The 22,023-nt window shown below is 42.6% G+C and overlaps 1 long non-coding RNA gene across 1 annotated transcript; it reads left to right on the forward strand.

The window, feature by feature from the left end:
* The first annotated feature begins 984 nt into the window (after positions 1-984).
* LOC146812563 (uncharacterized) lies at positions 985-20,953 on the forward strand. Its single transcript, XR_014965955.1, has 2 exons — positions 985-1,209; positions 17,084-20,953. It is a non-coding gene; the product is annotated as an uncharacterized LOC146812563 (long non-coding RNA).
* The last annotated feature ends 1,070 nt before the right edge of the window (positions 20,954-22,023 follow it).

A 22,023-nucleotide genomic window follows, 5' to 3' on the forward strand; every position in this document is an offset into this window, starting at 1 on the left:
ATGCAGCCCATGTTCTTTTTCATAGTAAGACTGCCATAACTGGGGTCCAGTACCCACTCACAGAGGGTGGGGCAGGGGCATGGGGGGATCCTGTGCTTTGAAACAGATAGAGAACTAAAGAAGAAATATGCCTCCTCTCCATGGTGCCTACTGCCTGAAAGAAATGTAAATGTGTGCAATGGTTAATCACCAAATATAAAGGCTGCATTTGACTCAGTACAGCTTATAAGTAATGGAGGCACTCAGCTTCATGATAGCAAATATGTATTCTTTTTGAGAGGTAATATATGTTTCCATTATAAGGAGTGCACCATTTTAATAGACACATACAAATATTTCCACAAGATATAGTCTGAATGCTTATCACTGTATATTTTTAAAGCACTTGTTTTATCTTAAACAGTAATTCGCAGCAGCCTGTTTTATACAGTGTAATACAATTTTAAAACAACGACATTCATAGTGCTTTCTGTCACAAACTGGGACCTCGTAGCACTATAAACAAGTCACTATTCCTACATTATGGTCTAAACAAGCAGCCAAGGGATACGAGGACGCACAGCCCAATTAGTCACACAAGTAAACAAAAAATATAACGTTGCCCACCTCAATGGTCTCATGCTTATATACCACACAATATACCATACAATAACAAAAACAGAGAGGCAACAATAGCAATTGAACATAGATAAGAAAGAGGTTCTTGAGTCTTCAATATTGCGTCTGTATCCTTCTTTAATATTCTTGATTCAACACATGTGCAGCCAATGTGTTTCACCCTAAACAGGGCTTCATGAGGTCACGACTGGTATTGCAAGGTAAATTTTAGAATGGAGTACAGCGTCATCCAAACAAGGCGAATGTCAAAGTATAAAACATTCCTTAAACACTTGGGTGAGTCACGTCCTCTGTATGGACTTTGGTTAGACTGTGCGTGATCAGGAACTACTAAGCAAAAAGTCCAGCAATAAAGGCCGATTAATCACTTATTCGGGCATCATGAACTCCCTCGAGTCAGAGAAATGTTCAAAGTAGTATGGGCCGTGTACGACTTGCCGTCCTTTTCGACGCTAACAACAGATCTGGAACGCCGGCTCAGGGCTTCCTGACTTTTTGCTCACTGTCCCAATCAGGATTTAATTCTGTGACTCTCTGGTCACAGATGAAGACATCGGCAATGATCACAATAGCCAACTGAGGTTTCATAAGGTAAAAGAGTATATTTCCCTTTGATTAGTTTAACTTGAATTTATTCTTCATTTGAGGGGTGTGCATGTTTTATATGCAGTTACCTGAAGGTACAAAGAAAACCAATAAAATGCAGATTTCTTTTCTTCTTTTTAGCCATGTCTTTGACCCCGACTTCAGACTCACTGACCCTAGCTCATGCAACTCACTAGTACCGTCCTCACACTTTTTTTATGGGCTTTAACTGCTGCATATAAATGAAGAGAGTCTAGAAATGCCCCTTTCATGCTTCCAGGCTATCTTCATTTACCTATAATTGCAGACTTATTTGCGCCCCCCCCGGGAACATATACACAGCACCCAGGGGGGCGTGCCCCACAGTTTGAAGACCTCTGCACTAATGGTACACGTGATATCTTTAAAGCAGCTTCTTGCGTTCTGGTCTGGTTACCTAGTCTAAAAATGCCTTTAAACTTTGTCACCAAAGCTACAACAGAATGTGCACAGCAAATGAATGATAAATGCACATATGATAGAACACACCAGTGGTCGAAGTGGAAAAAAAAAGTAGGGGAATTGTGGGCAGAGAATCAGAGGGCAGGAAAACCCCAAGGATTGGATCAGTGGGTGGAGTTGGAGGTGTGGCCAGAATGCGCAAAACATCCCAATTTTTAGTACTTGTTTGGCATTTCACTGACCAGTTACAGCTTATTATGTTATTTAATTTAACCAATGGATACACCTGATTAATTAGGGTTTAAAATGAGTTATTGACATTAAAATACATTTACAAAGTGGGTTATGTGTCCTATCACAGAATGTCCTAAATACGCATACAAGTGTAAGCACAAACCATCTGTCTCCGAGCCATGCGTTTTCTGTCATCAGCAATTCTCCTCCCTTTTCCCACAAGAGCAGTTCAAACATGAATGGTAAAATGTCCTAGTGTGCAAATGTGTTCTATATAATTATGGCTCTGCCATGTTTGCCACATAATACAACATCTACTGCATAATCTGACCATTTTAACTAATAAATTAATTGCAGGTCAACCGGATCAAAAGCTACAAAAAATGTGACTTGTGTAGCTGCGAAGTAGACGGCCCGTTGCAAAGGTTGACTGATCACCTTTCTCACTGCTGCATTTGTATGTTACACTGGTACTAATAAGGCAAAATGTTTCCATAGACTGTTAGCATGTGTAAAAATGTCAAAAAAATAAAGTATTAGAAAATATACTGCATTACGCTGCAGCCTTTTTTGCTGCATAATTTAGACAACACTGCGGCATAATTTTGTCCTCCTTTGCTGCATAATTCCAGTGCCCCCAAAGCAGACAGCACATGTTAAAAGTGCTTGTGCATGAAGCAGATGGACTATGAAGTTTGCAAACTTAGTTTAGTGTGCATGCAAATCCTGCATTGCCGATCACTGGTGAGTTGCAGCTACTACTGCTGAAACAAAGCGAATGGAGGTACCAATGGGTGAGCGGGCTGGCCTCAAGGGCAGGGTCAGCTTTAGCGCTTTTGGCGCCCTGTGCAAAAACGTTTGTTGCTGCCCTCCAATGACCACCTCCACCACGGATTCCCTCACTACCATCCTTCAACAGTGCCACTCAAGTCTCCGTAACCACACACTCTCTCTGATGCATTTAATTTGATTTAAAGTGCCGCTCATACCAGTGTAGGGTGTCAGAGCACTTTACATCACACACATTACACCGAGACAATCAATTATACGTGTGCGACTCACTGTATAGGAAATGTTACATAAGACAAAGGACTACAAGGTGTAGGAGTCACATGACAACCTTACTAGTAGGCAGTATAGTTTAATAGTGATTGGTCTGGAGAAACACAAAATCAGAATTTAAAACGTAATACCGTGGTTGGGGGATCTCTTTAATAATCATTTGGATAGAAATCAATTCTGAACACTTTTTGCAACTTTAGGTTAAACAAAGACTGGGGGAAAAACATAACGCTGTAATTTATACCTTGCAGTTTGCATGCAGCTCCTAGATGACAGTTAATAGCTCACTGTTCTATGTTGGAATTTTAACTTAAAAAATGCAAGTAAAAAAAGATCTTTCTGACAAAAGCAGTAACTCACTGACCTATTTACATTATGCGCACTTTATGGTCTGCATGGTACATGTTTTTTGCAGCAGGCACATTAATCCTTTGCGCTACCTTTCCGTAAGTCAAAACTTCCACTAGACAAAACTCAGATCTCTCTCTAGGAAGAACATTAATCACCGGAGGTATCATGACAGTTTTATTGTTGCCGAAAATTGCTGGAGGCCAGGAAGGAGGCAGCAAGCTCTTTTAAAACCATAATATACCTGCAAAAACTATGGCCCCTCCCAAAGTCAGTGCCCCGTGTGGTCACACCGCCCACACTGCCCTAGAGCCGGCCCTTCTCAAGGGTCCTGTGCCCACAGTGATGGAGTTACACTTGCTCTAGCGTGTGCTGCTTCAAAGGCCCGTTCGCAAGACTAGAGGAGAACTTCAGTATGTATTATGGTAGACAGGCCTTCAAAGTTAACCCACACTTGCCACCACTAGGGTCTACCTGCTGGTGCTAAGACACCAGGGCTTTTAAGGTCTTGTGGGCCTTCTAAGGACTAGCGTGGAAATGTGCTCTCTCAGGAGAGTGGTCTGGGGGGACTGGTCATGAAGGCTGAACCTGGTTCTTCAGTTCCTAATTGTCTGCTCTGACCATAGTGCCACATTCTCTACCCCAATGAACACCAGACGGACTCACTGAGAGAAACTCGCACTGCCTTCAGCTACAACCCAATTGTGCTTGCTATAAACACCTCGTTAAGACTCGATTCAAATTACGCACTTGACAAGAGCAATATGTTGCTTAAAAAAAATAACATTCTGGAAAAAGCAAACGCTCATAGTGATGCAATATCAATTAAAGCATGTGAAATGTAAGAAGTAACAACATAGTTACCTTAACTCTTTTACACTCACTAATCAGTGAGTGCCTAAAAAAGTTAAGTACATGACTACGGGGCCCGGAAGTGACCCATTTCAATGTCCTTGCTTATATCCTTACAAAACATAAGCAGTATGGTTTAAAAAGATCACATCCATGAACACAGAGCTGCGGTTCACATTTTGTTATCCACTCCTCACATCAACCAGGTATTGCAGTACCAGGAATGGTGCACTCCAGACCCAGGGAAAACAATGATGTTCAAAGTAGGACAAGAAAACTAAAGTAGCGCTTCACTGGCAAACTCTGTAAAGTGACGCGAATGTGTTTGGGTGTTAATAAAATCAATCTGGCGTCTTTGCGACCACTCTGGCTTGCTTTATATCATTATTTATTTATTTTTCATACTTTGAACCTTTTATTCCAGAGGCTGCACTTTGGAATAAAAAAATGTCAGAAAAAGACGAATTTTCCAGCAAAAGTGTTTTTCTCTTTTGGATCCAATTCACAGGGCAACAAATAAACGAAAGGATGAAAGAGAGGGTGAGAACCGTTTCTTGAAGTCAAGGTTTTCAGTTAAGTGAGGAGGAGCGAGTCAGACAGAAAGGGAATAAGAGGAAGAAAGAGAGGGGGGGGGGGCAGCTGCCAGCTTAGAGCAAAAGAGGACACTGTCCTTGTCTTCTCTGGACAAGAAGGAAAAGACAGAGCCCTTTTTCTTCTCTATTCACCCGCCGGTCCTGAACGGCCAAGACGCCGAGCCTCGTCCGTAGACCATGGCTATTTCTGCCGTCCTGGCACGCATGTTTAAAAAAGAAAATTAGGGAAACATAATCTATTGAATCAAAGAAGTAGGGGCACACCGTGCCATGCCGATACCGCCCACTTCGGCACACATATACCATCTGGAGCACGGATCTCTCTCCTGCGTAGATCTACGTGGCAACCTACTTGTATGTAATGGAACACACTAGATATGAAACACTCTGGCATTGCTCTTCAGTGCCGATACCGGGAGTGCACATTTATGCACATGACAAAGCAGAACACAGCACAGCCAATAGAATCAATTTAACTAGAAGTATAACTTCACCATCTAAGGTATGAGTCTGCAAGACAGGATAAAATTGTTTTACAAAAAATCTTTTGCAAAAATCAACTTTGAAAACATACCTTTTACAAACACATGTTTTTTTGCATGCAGTGTAGAGTTTACAATGGGCAGGACAATTCCATATTAACAGACAGTAATACACCAGCGGTTGACATTGCTTTCGAAGATTTAAAGTTCACTTTGGAGGAAGTAGAACGTGCTCTGTCTTCGAGTCAGGGCGGCAAAGCCCCTGGCCCGGATGGAGTCCCAGTGGATCTGTTTAAGTCTAATATTGCCCTATGGGAAACCCATTGTAACACAGGTCATAAATGTGAGCTGTGTGGCTCCAATGCCCAGGACCTGGAGGGAATCCATCATTGTCCCAATCTTTAAACAAGCATTTACAATGCAATGGTCTCGGCAATATTATAGGTAGAGCTATTGGTATTGCTCATTATTTTTTTTATCATTTTTGTATCCCTAAATAAATGGCATTGTCATTTCTATTGGCATTAGTTTTTTTTGTCGCATATGTGATACCTATTGCATTAGCAGAGAGAGAGTGAGGTATTGAAATAGAGAGTGAGGTAGTGAGAGAGAGTGAGGTAGATAGAGAGTGAGGTAGTGAAAGAGTGAGTTAGTGAGTGAGGTATTTTCTGGCGTAGTGAGATAGAAACAGTGGGTGATGTTGTGAGATAGAGAAAGATTGAGGTAGTGAAAGAGAGAGTGAGGTATGTTGTGAGGTATTAAGATAGAAACAGAGAGTGATATAGTGAGGTAGTGAAAGAGTGAGTGTAAGTGACTTAGTGTATTTGAGAGAGAGAGTGAATTAGTGAGTTAGAAAGAGAGAGTGAATTTGCGAGGTAGTGAGAGAGTGATGTAGTGAAGTTTTGAGAGAGTGTGTTGTGATATAGTGAGGTAGTGAGAGTGAGATAGAAATAGATAGTGATGTAGTGATAGAGAGTGAGGTAGTGAGATAGAGAGAGAGTGCACATAATGTATTTTAACCTGCGTGATTGTTGGGAAATCTGACGTACATACCCCTTCCCCCCCCCCCCAATCTTCCTGAAGAAGCTACCCCCTGTGCATTATGCGAGGCTGACTGCAAATAATCGAGTCCTGTCTTTCACAAGAAGCGTTGACCAATAATCACTGACAAGAAGAGCTTGTGCCCCAGAATTAGCAGAATACCTGGGTTATTGTGGATATTGATTATTGGTATAAGATTTTCTTATATAGTTTGTATTTTCTGAATATTCATAGGGTTTCAGAGACTTTTTATCAGTAGGCGATTTGGGCATGCGGTATTGATGTATTTTCTGTTTTTGTCATAGTACTAGAGTGCATGGCAGCTTCTGTTAATAGATTATTGTTCCTGAATACTGATAGAGTGCCTGTGAATTTTAATTAATGGGTTACTGTTTCTGAATATTGATTGTGTACGAGGCCTTGTATTGATAGGTCTGTTTCTGGATGGGGTGTTTGGGACATTGTACGAAAAGATTATGGCTTTGTTCCTTACAGGTCTGTTCCTTCATGGAATCCTTAGATCAGGGGACACCAGATTGGGCGAGACCACCCGTGGTATTCACTGGGAGTGAATCAATGTAAAAGGCCTGCACATGGCCTAGTCATTTCTATATTGTTACTGTTGTGGCATCTTGAATGCTTAGAACCAACCACTCACGCACAAAGGTTTTCTCCTTAAGCCACTCACTGGTATAAAACTGGGAGTGGGGGATCCGAGAAGTGGCATGTTCACCCCCCTCTTCTGGGCGCTATATCTGATGCCGTTTCAGATTGAAGTACTGGATCTTACCCAGGAAGAGTGGCATAACTAAGGCCCCCCGCAGTGCGGGTGGCCCCCTCAGCACAGTAGCCTGGCCTGAGAGCCCCTGAGTGAGGGGGGTGGGGCTTCAAGTTTGGGGACACCACTCCCCATGAATACTTCTGTAGCCTGGCCCGTGCAAGACCAGGAGAGACAGGCCCTCTGCAAGAAGGAAGCGGTGGGAGGTGGGGAAGGGCGGTCTGTGTGTGTGGCCTGTTAGCCACCGAGCCCAAAGTTGTGAGGCTCCCAAGAGGCAAAACTTCAGATGGTCGTTAAAACATAAAAGGAAGATAGACTCGTGAACATGTGTGACGCAGGTCTCGGAAGTGAACGAGAGACTGCGGAACTGTGGGGATAAAACCACCCTAACCAGGCTCGGGGTGTTTTGTTTTAGGAAAGGAACAATGTCGGCGGATATGGTCGCTCCTGGTGACACGAGGGAGCACCTGAGACAAACAGCAAAGGGCGCGTGCAGCTCTCTGCACACAGGCCACACACAGCAGCCTCTAAACACTGTTCTTCTGCATGAACTGCCAGTGTCGTATTCAACCCTAGCTTTTAACCAACTTATCAATCAGTCAGTGGCTTGTAAAGCGCTACTACTCACCCATGAGGGTCTTAAAGCACTGGGGGAGGGGGGGGGGGGGGGTAATCTTTGCTTTAAAGACTCGTGGAGGGTATGTAGGATGTATGACACTCTCGGACTCAAAACAAACAGAGCTGAAACAGGCGGTGCTAGGATTTTTTTTTACGGAAGGCGCTGGTGCCAAATTTGGTTTTGCCCTTGGCGCTATTTACACAAAGCCCCCCATGTGTTGGTATGCTTGTTGGGGTGGTTGTACGCAAGGCGGATTCTAGTATGCCAATGGTTGCGAATTAAGAGCTGGCAGCTGTTGTATTAAAGCGACCTTCCACACAGCACTTAGCAGCGCTGGCGTAACTCAAAATACCTCCCTCCCCACCGCAAGATGTGATGGGGGGGCTGAGACTCCCACGTCACAAATATTCAGATGTCTGGGGCTGAAAGGGGCCCTTAGAGATTGGGGGTGGCTGCGTTTGGCCCCTGACACTCCGTGGATCACTGTGCCGTTCCTCTCAGGCGCTGTGCACACATGGGTGACTCCACCTCCCTCGAATCCACACAAAGGCGGCCGGGCCCGCTAGATAACAAGAGCGTGTCTGGCAGGGCCTGCGCAGGGCTGAGAGCCGAACCCCGGGGGTCAACACTGTGGAGCCGCGAGGATATCAGCGAGATTCCGGGGAGGGGGCGGGGCACACACAAGCTTCTCTAAATTAAAAAAAACACATACTACTCAGGCAGTTTCAAACCCAGCAATCGCGCACACGGTAACCAAACAGGAAGAAGCAGCCACCACGGAGGAAGACACACAAACTACTACAGAAACAGCCACACAAACAGACACAGCACATGCATAGACACATTCCAGATATCACCCGCATGACTTGGCTCGAGATGACAGGGACGCTCCCTTGGCTCGCAGCTGACACCGCGCCAACGACAGATGCCACCGCGAGGAAGCGGTGCATAACTGGGGAGCAAACTGGTTCCGGGACAAGAGGCTAGAGAAGTCTGAAGAGAGCGCACTGAAAAGGAGATGACGGAGCGAGAAGGGAGCGAAAGAAAGGGAAGAGAAAATGAGAGAGGGGAAACGCACGTGGGCAACTGAGTTTTATGGCTCCGGCGGCCATGTTAATGTGACAACCCAAACAAGGCAGAGCAAAAGGCAAGCACACCACTGCCTTTCTCCGAGGCAAAGCAGAAATGCCTTGGAGAAACGCAGTGGCGTTTTCGGATTCGGGGGCGTGTTTCTTTTTCTCTCCTCTTGCCATTGGCTGGAGGAGAGAAAAACACGCCTAAAAAAGGGCGTGGCTAAAAAGTGGAAAGAACAGCACAGAACACGCCCCCGAATCTGAAAAAGACGGAGCCTATTTGGAGGGACGGCTCTCTCCTCCAATGGCTGGCCTCCGTTTAGGAAGCCAGCCAATGGAGGAGAAGCAAAAAGAGAGGCGGGCTAAATAGCCACTCTAAGAAACATAAGATCTCCGGACTTCCGATTCTGCCTTCGGCAGACCGGACGGTCCTCGACCTAAAAAGGTGACCGAAATGAGCCTGGGTGTTATAGACCCATCTCATTATTAGACTCCATGGTCAAGGTAGTTGGACGTGTTTTATTAGAACGTATGCAAGCTTGGGCTGAAGAAAGTGTGGTTTTATTTGATATCCAGTACGGTTTTAGAGAGGGGCTGGGGACAACCGAGCTTGAACCTGGCCATTCTTGTGGGGAAATGCACAAGAGCAAAGAAGGGAAGTTTGTTCTTGGTGTTCGTGGACTTCACCGCGGTCTTTGATTCTGTAATGCGTGAGAGGCTGTGGGAGGTTCTCGAGGCTGCGGGGCTGGACCTTTACATTAGTCTCTTTTTAAGGCGCCTGTATAGTGATGCAACAGCCAGCATGCGCTTTGGATTGGGTGGTGAGCGCACAGCAGCTTTTCCTATCAGGAGGGGGGGGTCAGGCAGGGTTGCGTGATGGCCCCCTTTCTTTGTAATTTGTATATTAACGGTTTGGGCATGGCATTGCGTAAGAATAATCAAGACTTTCCTTCAGTGAATGAACAACCCATATCTGCTCTCCTTTACTTGGATGACGCAGTTTTAATGTCACAAACTCAAAATGGTCTCCAGAGGGTTTTAGATAGGTTTAAATAATTTTATGAAGGACCTTGGCCTTGCTATTAATATCTCCAAGACATTTACTATGTTCTGTGGTCGTAGGAGCAAGAGGTTAAAAGGCATGTTTGTGGCGAGGCAGAAGTTGGTGCAGACTAAGAGTTTTACTTACCTTGGGATCTTATTCGACCAAGGCGATGCATGGGCCCCAGCGATAACTGTGAAAAAACTGGCGTTTATAGAGACAACAGCGGCGCTGGCTTCTTTTTCGAAGAAGTTAGTCAGTCAGGAAACCGCCAGGTGAGCTTATTCAAATATATAAAGCTAAATGCATAACCACCGCAAAATATGGGGCTTGTGTTTGGGGCTTTACCAACACCCACGCATTGCAAACTGTAGAAAACTCTTAAGATACATTTTATCGGTCCCAGCCAGTACATCTTCATATGCCTGCCACGACGAGTTGGGCCTCTTCTATATCTCAGACCTTATAAAATTGGAACCTATTCTCCTGTGGCATAGGATCTGGTTAAAAGAGCAGACTACGCTACATAGGGAGATTTTACAAGACTGCCTTAAACTGGAGGGGGCCTTAAAGATCTCAAGGGTGTGTCTTGTGCATAATTTTATGAGCGACCTAGGACATCTAGAATATTTACAGACCCCGGGTCCATGCAGTCAATAACAAGGAAGAACATAAGGAAATAAGGTCTTCACCTGTTGGCCACAATAAGAATGGCAGGAGAGATCTTAAAGCCAAGTGTAAGCCAACATCAGCTAACTGTCACTACTTCACATATGGAACCTTATCTAGCATTTGTGCCAGGTGGCTATGATAGGCAATTACTAACCAGGTTCAGATTTGATATTGTCCACAGACTTGTGACTTTTCCAATTGTGAACGATTGGTCACGTAAACTACAATCATGTCATTGTGACAATCAATCTGCCCAATCTACTTTCTATTTAGTCTTTCTTTGCAAATTTTATACGTTCTTAAGGAAAGCGTGCATTTTACCACTTTTAACCTTTTAAATCATTATGGGTTGCGGCAATGATGCCCGGCACTGCACAAATTACAATTTTTAGAGGATGAATATTCTGCCTGGTGTGTGGCTATGTTCTTAAAGAAAGTACTTTATCAAAGGAAGTCTATTAGAATGGACGAACTATAAATGTTAAGTCATACGCCGCTTTCTAGATGGGTGTTTTATTAAAGGTGTGTAAACCTTTAACTGGATTTTTTATTTTTTTATTCTGATGATTGTAATTATGTTTTATGATTGTTAATATAGCAGTCGAATAAAGCTTTCCTTGCTTGCTTGCATGCAGTGTATTATTTTGACCAACACATTTTTCCACAGAAAACAGGGAAAGGAGTTGAGTATTGATGATTATGTCTCCGCTTAAAAACATGTAGCCATTAATTGTTGTTTTGGAAATCTGCATGACAAATTCATCAGAGATCAGATTGTCATGCAGGGCTTCAACACTAATATTCAGGACAGTTTGTGGGCCAAGAGTGAATCCCCTTTACAGACCATTATGGATATTGCAAGAGGGCAGAGCTCACTGGTCGGTGTTCCAAAGCAGTTCTTTCTGAGAATAAAGAGAAGAAAGATGATGGTACTATAGCTAGGGTAGTTGAACCAAATTCCTTCACAAAAAGTAACAAAAACAAAAGTTCAAAACCGGTCACAAGGAGAATGCAAAACAGCAATAAGTTACGTTGCTACAGATGTGGTAGTTCCACCCATTTGGCTAATAATAAGAAATGGTCAGCTAGGAATGTTAAATGCTCGTTTTGTGGATCCGTAGGGCACTTTCAAAAAGTATGCCATAAAAGGTCTTCAGCCTCAGTAAAACTGGTCAAAATGGATGACAATATAACCAACTACACTTCTGACCATGAGGAAGTGAACATTTACGTCCTTAACATTGAAGACAAGTGTGTTTTGCAAGTCAATGATGCCACCAACGCCAAAAGTAGGAAACCTGTATGTGAAATGTCCATTGGTGGGGTAGAAATGAGCATAGTTGTGGACTCGGGTTCTCCCTACACCATAGTTAACAGTAAAGTTTGAGAGGAAAGGTTTACTCCGCACCTAGGAAAACAGTTGCAGAAAGCTGACATCCCCATCAAAACATTCACTGGAGATCCCATAGAGGTGTGTGGTTTTAGCAAACTCAAGTTTTGCTTCAAGGAATGGGAGTCCTTAGGCAAACTATACGTATCTGCTGTAGGCCCTTCCGTTTTAGGATGGATGGACCAGGGTAGCCTGGGAATTATACTGGATCCCAGTAGATCTGATCCTGTCATGGTCATCCAAGATGACAAAGAATACAGCAAGAACTTATTAAACAGGTTCCCAATGTCTTTTCTGGTAGGTTTGGTGCCTTATGTCGGTACAAGCACAAAATACGTGTTAAGTCAAATGCCATTCCAGTTGTGCATAAGGTTCGCAATCACCCCTTGGCTGTCAAAGAAGAGGTCAGAGTTCAACTAGATAAACTACTTCAGGATGGTATCATTGAGCAGGTAGAAGCCTCTGAGTGGCTCCCTTAGTCATGGCCAAGAGGCCCAACGGAAGTCTTAGGTTGTGCATAGACTTGCGCGACCTCAATGATAACATCTTGGTTGAACAATTCCCTCTTCCAAGAATAAACAAACTGATAGCGTGCACTAAAGGTATAAAATGTTTTTCTACCATGGACCTTAAATCCGCCTACCACCAGGTTCCTCTACACCATGACAGCAAAAACCTTACCACTTTCATAACCCCATTTGGGTGCTAAAGGTTCACTAGGGTACCCTTCGGATTGGCCTCCTTGGCTGCAAAGTTTCAGAGGCTCATGCACCACATTTTTAAGGTGGTTAAAGACCTTTTAATGTTCCAGGATGACATTCTTGTGATGGGAAGAACAAGGGAGGAGCATGACATGAAAGTGAACCAGGTTCTTGGTATCCTTGAAAGCAAAGGTTTAACTGCTGAACACAACAAGTGTAAATTTGCATGCACAAAAGTAAACTACCTTGGACATGAGATTACAGGTGATGGCATAAAACCTAAGAAAGAACTGCTCGATGCTATAACAGACGCGCCTGTACCATGTAACAAGGAAGAGTTATGTTCTTGGCCTTATCGAGTTTTATGTGAAATTTATCAAGAATTTCGCAAGTAAAACTTATGAACTAAGGCAATTGCTCAAGCTTAAGAATAAGTTTGTATGGACTGAAACTTGTCATGACTCATTTTGTACCTTGAAGAAAGAGATGTGTTTAGCATTACCTTTGCAAGGTTTTGACCCCATGTTAGAAAACATCATCACCACTGACGCTAGTTGCAAAGGTCTGGGAGCCGTTCTTACCCAAAAAGACACCAAAGGGGAAGAGTGTACCATTGCTTTTGCATCCCGCTCTTTGACCCCAAGGGAAGAAAAATACTCCGTCATAGAGCGGGAGGCACTAGCATGTGTTTGGGGGCTTGAACATTTTTGACAATTTGTCTGGGGAAAAAAGGTAATCCTTCAAGGCGACCACAAACCATTTACCAAAGTATTTACTACCAAAGGCTTATATGCAGCTTCTCCCAGACTTGCAAGATTGTCTGTTCGTCTTTTTGATTTCAATTATAGGATCCAGTATGTACCCAGGGTAAAAAATGTGGTTGCTGACTTCTTGAGCCGCATTCCTATTCGCACTTCGGCATCCTGTGACCATGAAGAGGTAGATGAATCATGCATTGCCAACATACATGAAGAGATACATGGAGTTTCTATGGATGCATGAGCAAAACAAAGATGTGGTTGTTTGTGAGGTTCTGAACATGTTGTCCAAGGGCTGGTCTAGTAAAAGTAAGATGTCTGAATCCCTACGCCCCTTTTGGGAAGTCAAACATGAATTATCTGAAGAAAATGGTTTGCTGTTGAGAGGTGGTGGGGTGGTTCCCCCCTCCAGCCTTAGACTGAAAATACTAGAAATATGCCAGGAAGGGCATTTGGGCCTCGGCAAGACAAAGAGTAGAGTCAAAAACTGGTATTGGTGGCCAGGCATCAGCATTGCAGTTGAAAGAATAGTCAGGGGATGTGCGCTTTGTGCCAATTCAGACAAAACCGAAGTCACCTTTAGATCTCCCCTACTTCCCATCACATGTCCCACCATGCCTTGGGAAAGAATTGGTGTGGACATCATGGGGCCCATTCTTGATCAGGGCGAGCAAGTGTACATGATTGTTCTCATAGATCATTTTTCAAAGTGGCCTGAGATAAAGTTTGTCACCAAGCCCGATGCACACAGTATCGTCAGTTTCCTTGATGACGTTTTCACCCGTGAAGGCTTACCTAAGTGCATAATTAGCGATAATTGACCCCAATTTACCTCAGACCTATTCAACAACTACCTAGAAACAAAATATGCCATAAAACCACCTCAGTCTACCATCCAGCTGGAAATGGTGCAGTTGAACGTTTTAACAGGGTCCTCAAGGGCCTCATCAAATTAGTCAACAATAACAGGCTGGTGTGGAATCAGGAAATCCTCAAAACGCATTGAGCCTATCGCATTACACCTTGCAGCAGTACTGGCCACAGCCCCTTTGAAATCATGAGAGGTAGGACACCTTTGTCAAAGGACAATGCTGGTTGGTTATTGGCTGCCAAGAGAGTTCATTGGTCTGCCGACCAAGTGAAGGGTAGGCTAGCAGAGGCACAATCCAGTTACAAGGACCGTTATGACAGGAAACATGGTTGCAGACCGGTCAGATTAAGGACTGGAGACATGGTCAGAGTAAAAAGGAGTGGACACACTAGCAAAGGAATGTTCTCACAACCCTTGTCTGTGCGCAGGGTATTTTGCAACGCAGCACTCCTTAGTGATGGCAAGGTGTGGCATTTCTCTGCACTCTCTTTGTGCAAACAAATCCCTGTAGAGTGTGCCAGTGCCGACATCAGCAGTCACACCTGGAATAGTGACTGCAACAACGAGTCACGCACACCTACCCAGGGAAGAGCATTTAGTGATGTGTCAGATGGGGAAATTGACTGTGATTCCTCTCAAACCAACATTGAGGTACAGGCGTCACCGTCCGAGTCCAATGCCACTCCCTTGCAAGAGACTCCCCATCCCTGTAACACAAGTAGAGTTGGTAGAAGGTTGGTGCCTCCATTGAAACTCTCGCATTATGTTTGTGAATAGTACTAATCTGGTACGCTATGCTATCCTATGCTCGGGCCTGTAAGGTTATGTTACTATGTTTAACCTCCACCTACCTTTGTGTTCCCCTTCCCCTTTCCGTCCCCATCCCTTGCCCCTGTTCCACAAGGGGGAAGATGGGTTGCGATCTGTATCCTCATGTCCATTTCCGGACACCATAGTTATCACATACCTTGTCACCAGCTGAGTTCTGGAATGTTGACAGTTCACAGCTGGTGACCGAGGGAGCTGCTGTCCTTTCCTTTGCAGAGTCTGTGTTGGTATTTCACAATAAAGAAGTACTTCAGCCCAGCTTTGTACGAGTCTAATTCCGTACATACCTATCTCCATTTGCACTCCACATATATCCTTGAAGTAGATTCCAAAATTGCCCCTTCAACCTGGAATCCTTAGTGCCGCACTAGTCCTCCACCTTTTGCCTTTGTTTCTCCCTGCTTTCACCCCTCATTATCCCTGCCTGTGCCTATCTGCACCGCCCTGCTCATGCTCCTGTACTTTTCACATCCCTCTGTTCCTCAAATACACCCCGAACCCTCCAGACCCCCGAGGATCACAGGAGTATCCCATCCTTGGGGGCAAATCTACTTTTCCCACATGGGAAGCAAGGCTGCTTGTAAAGTTGCGGTCTAGTGTTATAAGAATACTGTGACGTGCATGGGGAATTTACTGACGCAACTATTGATAAAGAATGTGGGGAGAGGACACTTCTAAGGGTGGTCAGTTGAGAGCTGTAACATAGAGCTGAAGTTTATCTGTACCTGAGTAACCAGAAATGAAACAAAGAGAGGATTGTGAAGTTTTCAGTGTTCAACCTAACATATTTTGGCGACGCGTTTCTACCCACCCTGCGAAGTGGGAAGGAATTAAAATGACCTTCACCCCTGGAATAATCAGAAAATGACTGGGCAGTGGCATTGAAGAAAGCGCTTAGAACTGACGGTGGATTAAAACAAAGATAATTGCCAGGGATATGATCGTAATTAAGATGTCTCCTTTATGTGATAGCAGCAGAAGCTTTAACGGAACATAATAATATATCATATTAAGCAGCGCAAGGCTCCCTTCATGAAGTAACGAGCAGGAATCAATACATAACAAACTCTGCGAGATTCCCAACCTGAAGCCAACAGTGACGCCGCTGTGCAGAAAAATTAATGAGTCCTTGTGTAATGTAACTGGTGCTCGTGTCAAGTGCTCCAGTGCCTTCGGGTCAAGATCACGCTAGGTAAAACTGGAAAAATAAAATAAATTGGAATAAAATTTAAAAAACAGCATTCTAAATGCTGCACTAAACTTCCAAGACCACTAGAGAGCGTAAAAGCTCAAGAAGTGCAAGGAACTTGCCCCCCTACCCCCCAAAAAAAATACAGTAGCACGTGGATCACTAAATGGTGCATGGGTTTCACAAACCATACAAGCCAGGGCGATGACAGAAAGAAAAGTGGTACTGTGCTGCGGAAACGCTTTCCACACAGAATACCTGTAAACCTAAGGTCGTTTTAAAGAAGTTGGCAACATGATTAGGAAAATGTCAAATAAATCATTATAATAAAACAAATTAGCAATATTCGTAATTATAACCCTGCTAGATTCCCGTAAAACTTTGCTGAGTTTGAAACTGCAATTTGGAGCCCACCTAGATGCAAAAGGAAATGAGAGAAAGAAAAAACCCATGTTGTGTACTTACTCGGTGTTAATTAGTGCCCTTATGTGTTGGTACTTTTGTTAATGCTTTCTGTGTAATGATGTACAGTCTCATATTTACTCACTGTTGTGTTTTAATGCAGATTTTCCACAGTTTTAATGTATAGAACATCATGATTTTATTAAAGGCACGGAGGCTAATATTATGCATGACACCTTTATTGCTCCTCAAACACAGCAGAAACACACACAACACAAACACAAACATACTGGCTTGCCAGTCTCAGTCTGCTGGTGGGCAACATATTTCGGAAATAACATTATTTTTGAAGCAAAATTTTCTCTGGAACTCAATACCACATCCCAGCTACTATAAACATCAGAACTAGATATTTTAGCTTATTATGGCAGCAAGTTATTTTAGTTTGGTGTTTGTTGTACTAGATTGTTATTTTACTTTGTTAATTTACATATTAAATCACAGGCATGAAAGAACATGGAATGGCACCACCCCTACTTTCCTGGCAACCCAAGTGTACCATCCATCCCCTGGAAGCAGTGAAAGAAGATACACTCAACATACATGTTAGACATTGGGGTTGATAAAATTAGCAGTGTAAGAATGCCAGAAATACTTTTGCATTATTTGGATATAGAAGGCAGAAATATTTACAAGGATTTTCCAGAAATGTCACTGGAAATGGAAGAAAGTGAACCAAATAACCTCTATATATGAATGATAAAAGGACATTTTACACCAAAGGTAAATGCAGTATTTGAGCAACATAAGTTCCTTTAAAGAACGCAAAGATTGAACGAAGATGTAAAAACTATGTGGCAGTCTTGAGAGGATTACCAATTCTCTGTGAATTTGGAGCATTATGTAACTTCTTGATTAGAGACCAAATTGTTTGCACAAATAAAAAGATGATAAAAGTGAAACTATTCATGAAAAATCCAGATATAGAAGGCTCAATTCAAATAGCTAGGGGAATGGACCATATCGTTTTTTGGTTTAAGGAAACTGACTTTCCTAAAGGAGGAGGAATTATGAGAGAAGAAATAAAAGTGACAATCAGAGGGTATTCAACAGATATAAGGAAAATTACCAAAGAAAAATACAATTTTATCATTGCAGGGCACCTGGGCATCTGTAATGTGATATGTAGAAATTGTGGCAAACTGTCCAGTACAAAAACAAAAGTACAGGGAATTAAAGAGGTAGAAGATGTATGTGAAAGTATACAAGAAGTTATACTTTTGGTGGGAGAGATGGAAAAATGTGGGACAACAAGAGAGGTTATGGACATTGCCAGCATAAAGAAAGAGAGCAACAACAAAATTGAGACACCACATTGTATGGTGGGAATTGGAGGTGAGAAAGCAAATGTACCAGAGGAATTTTACATACCTTGTGGCCACGAATATATAGGAGGGGTAACTCAGAGGAAAGTTAAGCGACTTGAGTCAAAAGGCTATGGTGGAAAAAGAATTATTATCATGGGCATGAAGTGGATGCAAATACGATTCAAACAGACTGGTGTATGAGCAAGAGTTTTTATAACAGAGACTGGAACTGAACTGTTAGAATGGAGGCATCAAAAAGACGGTGGCATCATACTGAACCCCAATGCTGATAAGCAGTAATGACTGTGGAAACAAACAGTTATAACAATAGAGCAAAAATATATGAACTCTCAAAAGAACACATCTCATGCAAAACATTGGTAGATCTCTTTCCATGAAGTTTTTTTTTTTTTAAACTAGGACTTTTGAGTGCGTCATAAATATATATATTTTTTAAATTATGCTGTGCCAGTAGTGCGGAAGGTTAGGCCAATACGATATCTGATGAGGGAACAACTGCAAAAGGAGATGGATAAGCTATTGTCTGGGGGAATAATAGAGCTCATAGAGTAGTCAGAGTGGTTGGCACCATTATTGATCACACCTAAGGATGGGGGAAAGATTGGGCTCTGCATCAACTTACATGGATTCAATGAAAGCATTTAGTCTTACATGGACTAAATAAGAACTCTCCCAAACATATCAGAAATGCTAAATGTTATGGCAGGAGGCAAGATGTTCAGTGTTCGAGACATGTCCTCAGCATATCACCAAATCAACTTGCATGAGGATTTTAGAGCCCTCACGTTCTTTGTGAAATGAGTAGGGGAAGTCTGATACCAAAAAATGCAGTTAGGGCAAGCACCCGCTTTAGCTGTTTTTCAAAGAATTATGTAGAAGATATCTGAAGGATTGAAACAATCACTCTATTTTCTGGATGGCTTCCTGATTGTGGGGAAAAAACAGACAAACATGATAGTATCTTAATAGAGGTTATAAGAAGCATATAAAACATGGGATGACAATAGGAAAGTGAAAATGGAAAAATTGTCATATCTAGGACATGAGGGAACAGAAGGTGGAATTAAATCAAAGAAATGTATCATGAAGGCAGTAGAAAAAGCAAAGCACCACAGCCTGGCACTAAATAATGGTTAAAACCTTTTTTGGGGTTAAGCAGAATATTTGCCAACAGTGTTGCAGTGGAACCTATGAGGCATCTAATGAATTTAAAAAAAAATAAGTGGAATGATGAGTGAGAAGATGCATGTCAGATTGAAGATGTGCGTTGTGAATGCACCAATGTTGGGCCATTTTGATATAAGGAAAAAGCTTAATTAGGTCATTATCCCAGTAGTGTAGCACTGAGTGCAGTATTGACATAGAGGTGTGAAGGTCAAGAAAAAAATATTGGACTAGCCTCAAGGAGACTGGAAGGGGTGGAGAACTCATATTCAGTGACAGAAACAGAAGCTATTGCATGTTGCTGGGGGATTAAACATTTCAAGTATGTCTTTTGGGCCTTTCACCATGAGGATAGATCACAAGACCTTACTGCATTTATTTAAGTGTGGGATGAGATTGACTCCACGGATCTCAAAATTATCGTAAACAGTTCTAGAGTATATCTTTGAGGTAGAATATGTGAACGGTGTACGGAATTTAGTGATGGATTGCCTATCGAGGATACCAGTAGTTAATAACTAGTTTGTATTGGAATCATCCGAGTAAGAGTTAGCTCTCTAGGAAGGGAAGCGTAGAGAAGCACTGAGGGAAGGTTAGAGAACAAATGATATGGAGGAAAGCAGAGAGTTTGGAGACAGACGCTCGATTGTTCTCAAATGTGAGGGATGAATTGAGTCTACAAGAGAGACAAATTGTTAAGGTGTAATCAGATTATACCTCTGAGAAGTCTTAGGAGTGAGGTGATTGGAGAGTGAAATTGGTCACTAGGGTAGCAATATGACCAAAAGTAGAGTGAGACAATCTTTCTGATGGCTGAAAGTGGACAAAGAAGTGGAAAAAAACTGTTTAGGAGTGTTAAACATGTGCAAAGAATGTCATCCGCCATCAATGAAATGTGTAGGGATACCTCATTAATCCTGGGAGAATCTGGCATTTGTTTTCAAAGACCTGGAAGTAGACTGGGTGTAAGAGATCGATTCATTTAAACTTTGTTAAATTATCATAACAAGTGGTTTGTGGTGAAGATTATGGATCAGGTAACAACTGCTAATGCTACAAGTTTTTTGAAATCCCTCAACAAATTGTACCTGATAATGAAGTGCAATTTATTTAGAGTGAAATGTGTCAGCTTTTAAGACAGGTAAGACTTAAACATGAAAGAGTACTGGTGGTCGACCTTATGGCAATGACCTTGTTGAGAGGATAAACAGTTACTAGTGCATAGTCTTCTATGAAGAAAGGAATTGGAGAAACTGGTTTGGGCTCCTAGAGTGACTCCTTGCTCTGTTACTGGAGTATCTTGTTTCATCTCGCTCAAAAGAACAGAACCTGTAACACAAGAATGCCCTATGTAGCAGTTTCAGAAAGAACAAGAGATGGTGGATAGAGATATTGTGAAAAGGCAATTGGCTGATAAGCGAACGGCACATGAAAGAAATTGCAATGTCAGGAAGGGAGTGAAACAAATACATTTAGAAGTGGTAGATTGAGTTGTGGTAAGAAAGGCTGGGTGAGAAAATGTGAGCGTAAGTGTTCTAAGCCACAGAGAACCGTTGGTATGAAAAACAGTGCGCTAGTCTTGGAGAATGGACAGGGAGGGAGTCTGGGGATTGTTAGGTCTGGAATAATTCTGGTTTACAGAATATGTTAGTTTATTATTACAGTGTACTCTTATACTTCTTCAAGCACTGGTTTCCATTATTAAATATATTATGCAATTCTGGATAAAAAATATATGGTGTGGGAGATTCTAGGGTGTTTGGTTGAGAGCCGTAATGTAAAGCTGAAGGTCATCTGTACATGAATAAACAGAAATTGAAAAAGGAAGATTGCAAATAGTTTGGTATTCACCTTAGCACGCTCCTCTGTCTGCAATGTCCATTCTCTTGAAGTTCGGGAGGTATATAAACATACCTCTAGGCAGATTTGATCTGGTATGGAATGCTAGTGGCATCCAGTCACCTCTTCTGGGAGGAGAGGGAGTATGAAAACCTACACACCTTTGAAAGTTTGCAGCCACTTGCAAATTAGCCAGTAAATTCATGGCACTGAAGTACATGTAATGGTGGGTAGTCCTTACATTTCAGATTTAAGAACTAGGTAGCCATAAATAATGTTTGCAGCTAAAGCTGACATTTCTTGGAACCCATAGGCCCAGTCTGAGCTGCCACTTTGTCCTTAAGCAAATTTATAAGATTGTCAAAAATTTAATTGCAGGGACATTTTCTCTGTGGATTCACATAGGGAGGGTCGCGTAAACTTAAAAATCTCTAGTTATGAACATTTTTCAGCAGACATACAAAAATATACATAATGCCAATTCAACAATACATTTCATTTCCATGTAGAGAAAAGGGTGCAGGCAATCGGGAGTTGTTTAACAGATACCCACTGCCAGAGGTAAAAATGCCTGCAGTCCCGGATCCACAGGAGACTTTCAGGAGAAACTGAAGTACAGTCTTTCTCACAATATAGCAGACTAAATCTTTATTAGACATGTCAAGCTAAACTGTGGAGTCCCCTGTGTTTGTCCTGAGATAAGTGACAAGAGCCTCCAGAACACGGTAACAGAATATAGTTCCATCTGGCTGATAACATACAGATGTTCTGACAGATGCACCAGCCAACATGAACTGCATACAGCAAGACTGCTCAAAATTATTTACATACATCAGTATGTTATAATTGGCTGGTGTCGCTTGCTGCATCATTCAGTCCCACACTCGGATTACCTCTCTTGCTCATATCACCACCACCTCTTTCTCCCCATTCTCTACTGTTCTGGATGAGCGTTGTGAATATCTCCATAGCTCTTCATCCCTCATCATCATGAAGCTAATACAACCCGTTTCTCCTGCCACCCTTAAACCTTCCTATGCACCAGCCTCCTTC

The sequence above is a fragment of the Triturus cristatus genome, chromosome 7 (genome assembly GCF_964204655.1).
Source record: "Triturus cristatus chromosome 7, aTriCri1.1, whole genome shotgun sequence".
Lineage (NCBI taxonomy): Eukaryota > Metazoa > Chordata > Amphibia > Caudata > Salamandridae > Triturus > Triturus cristatus.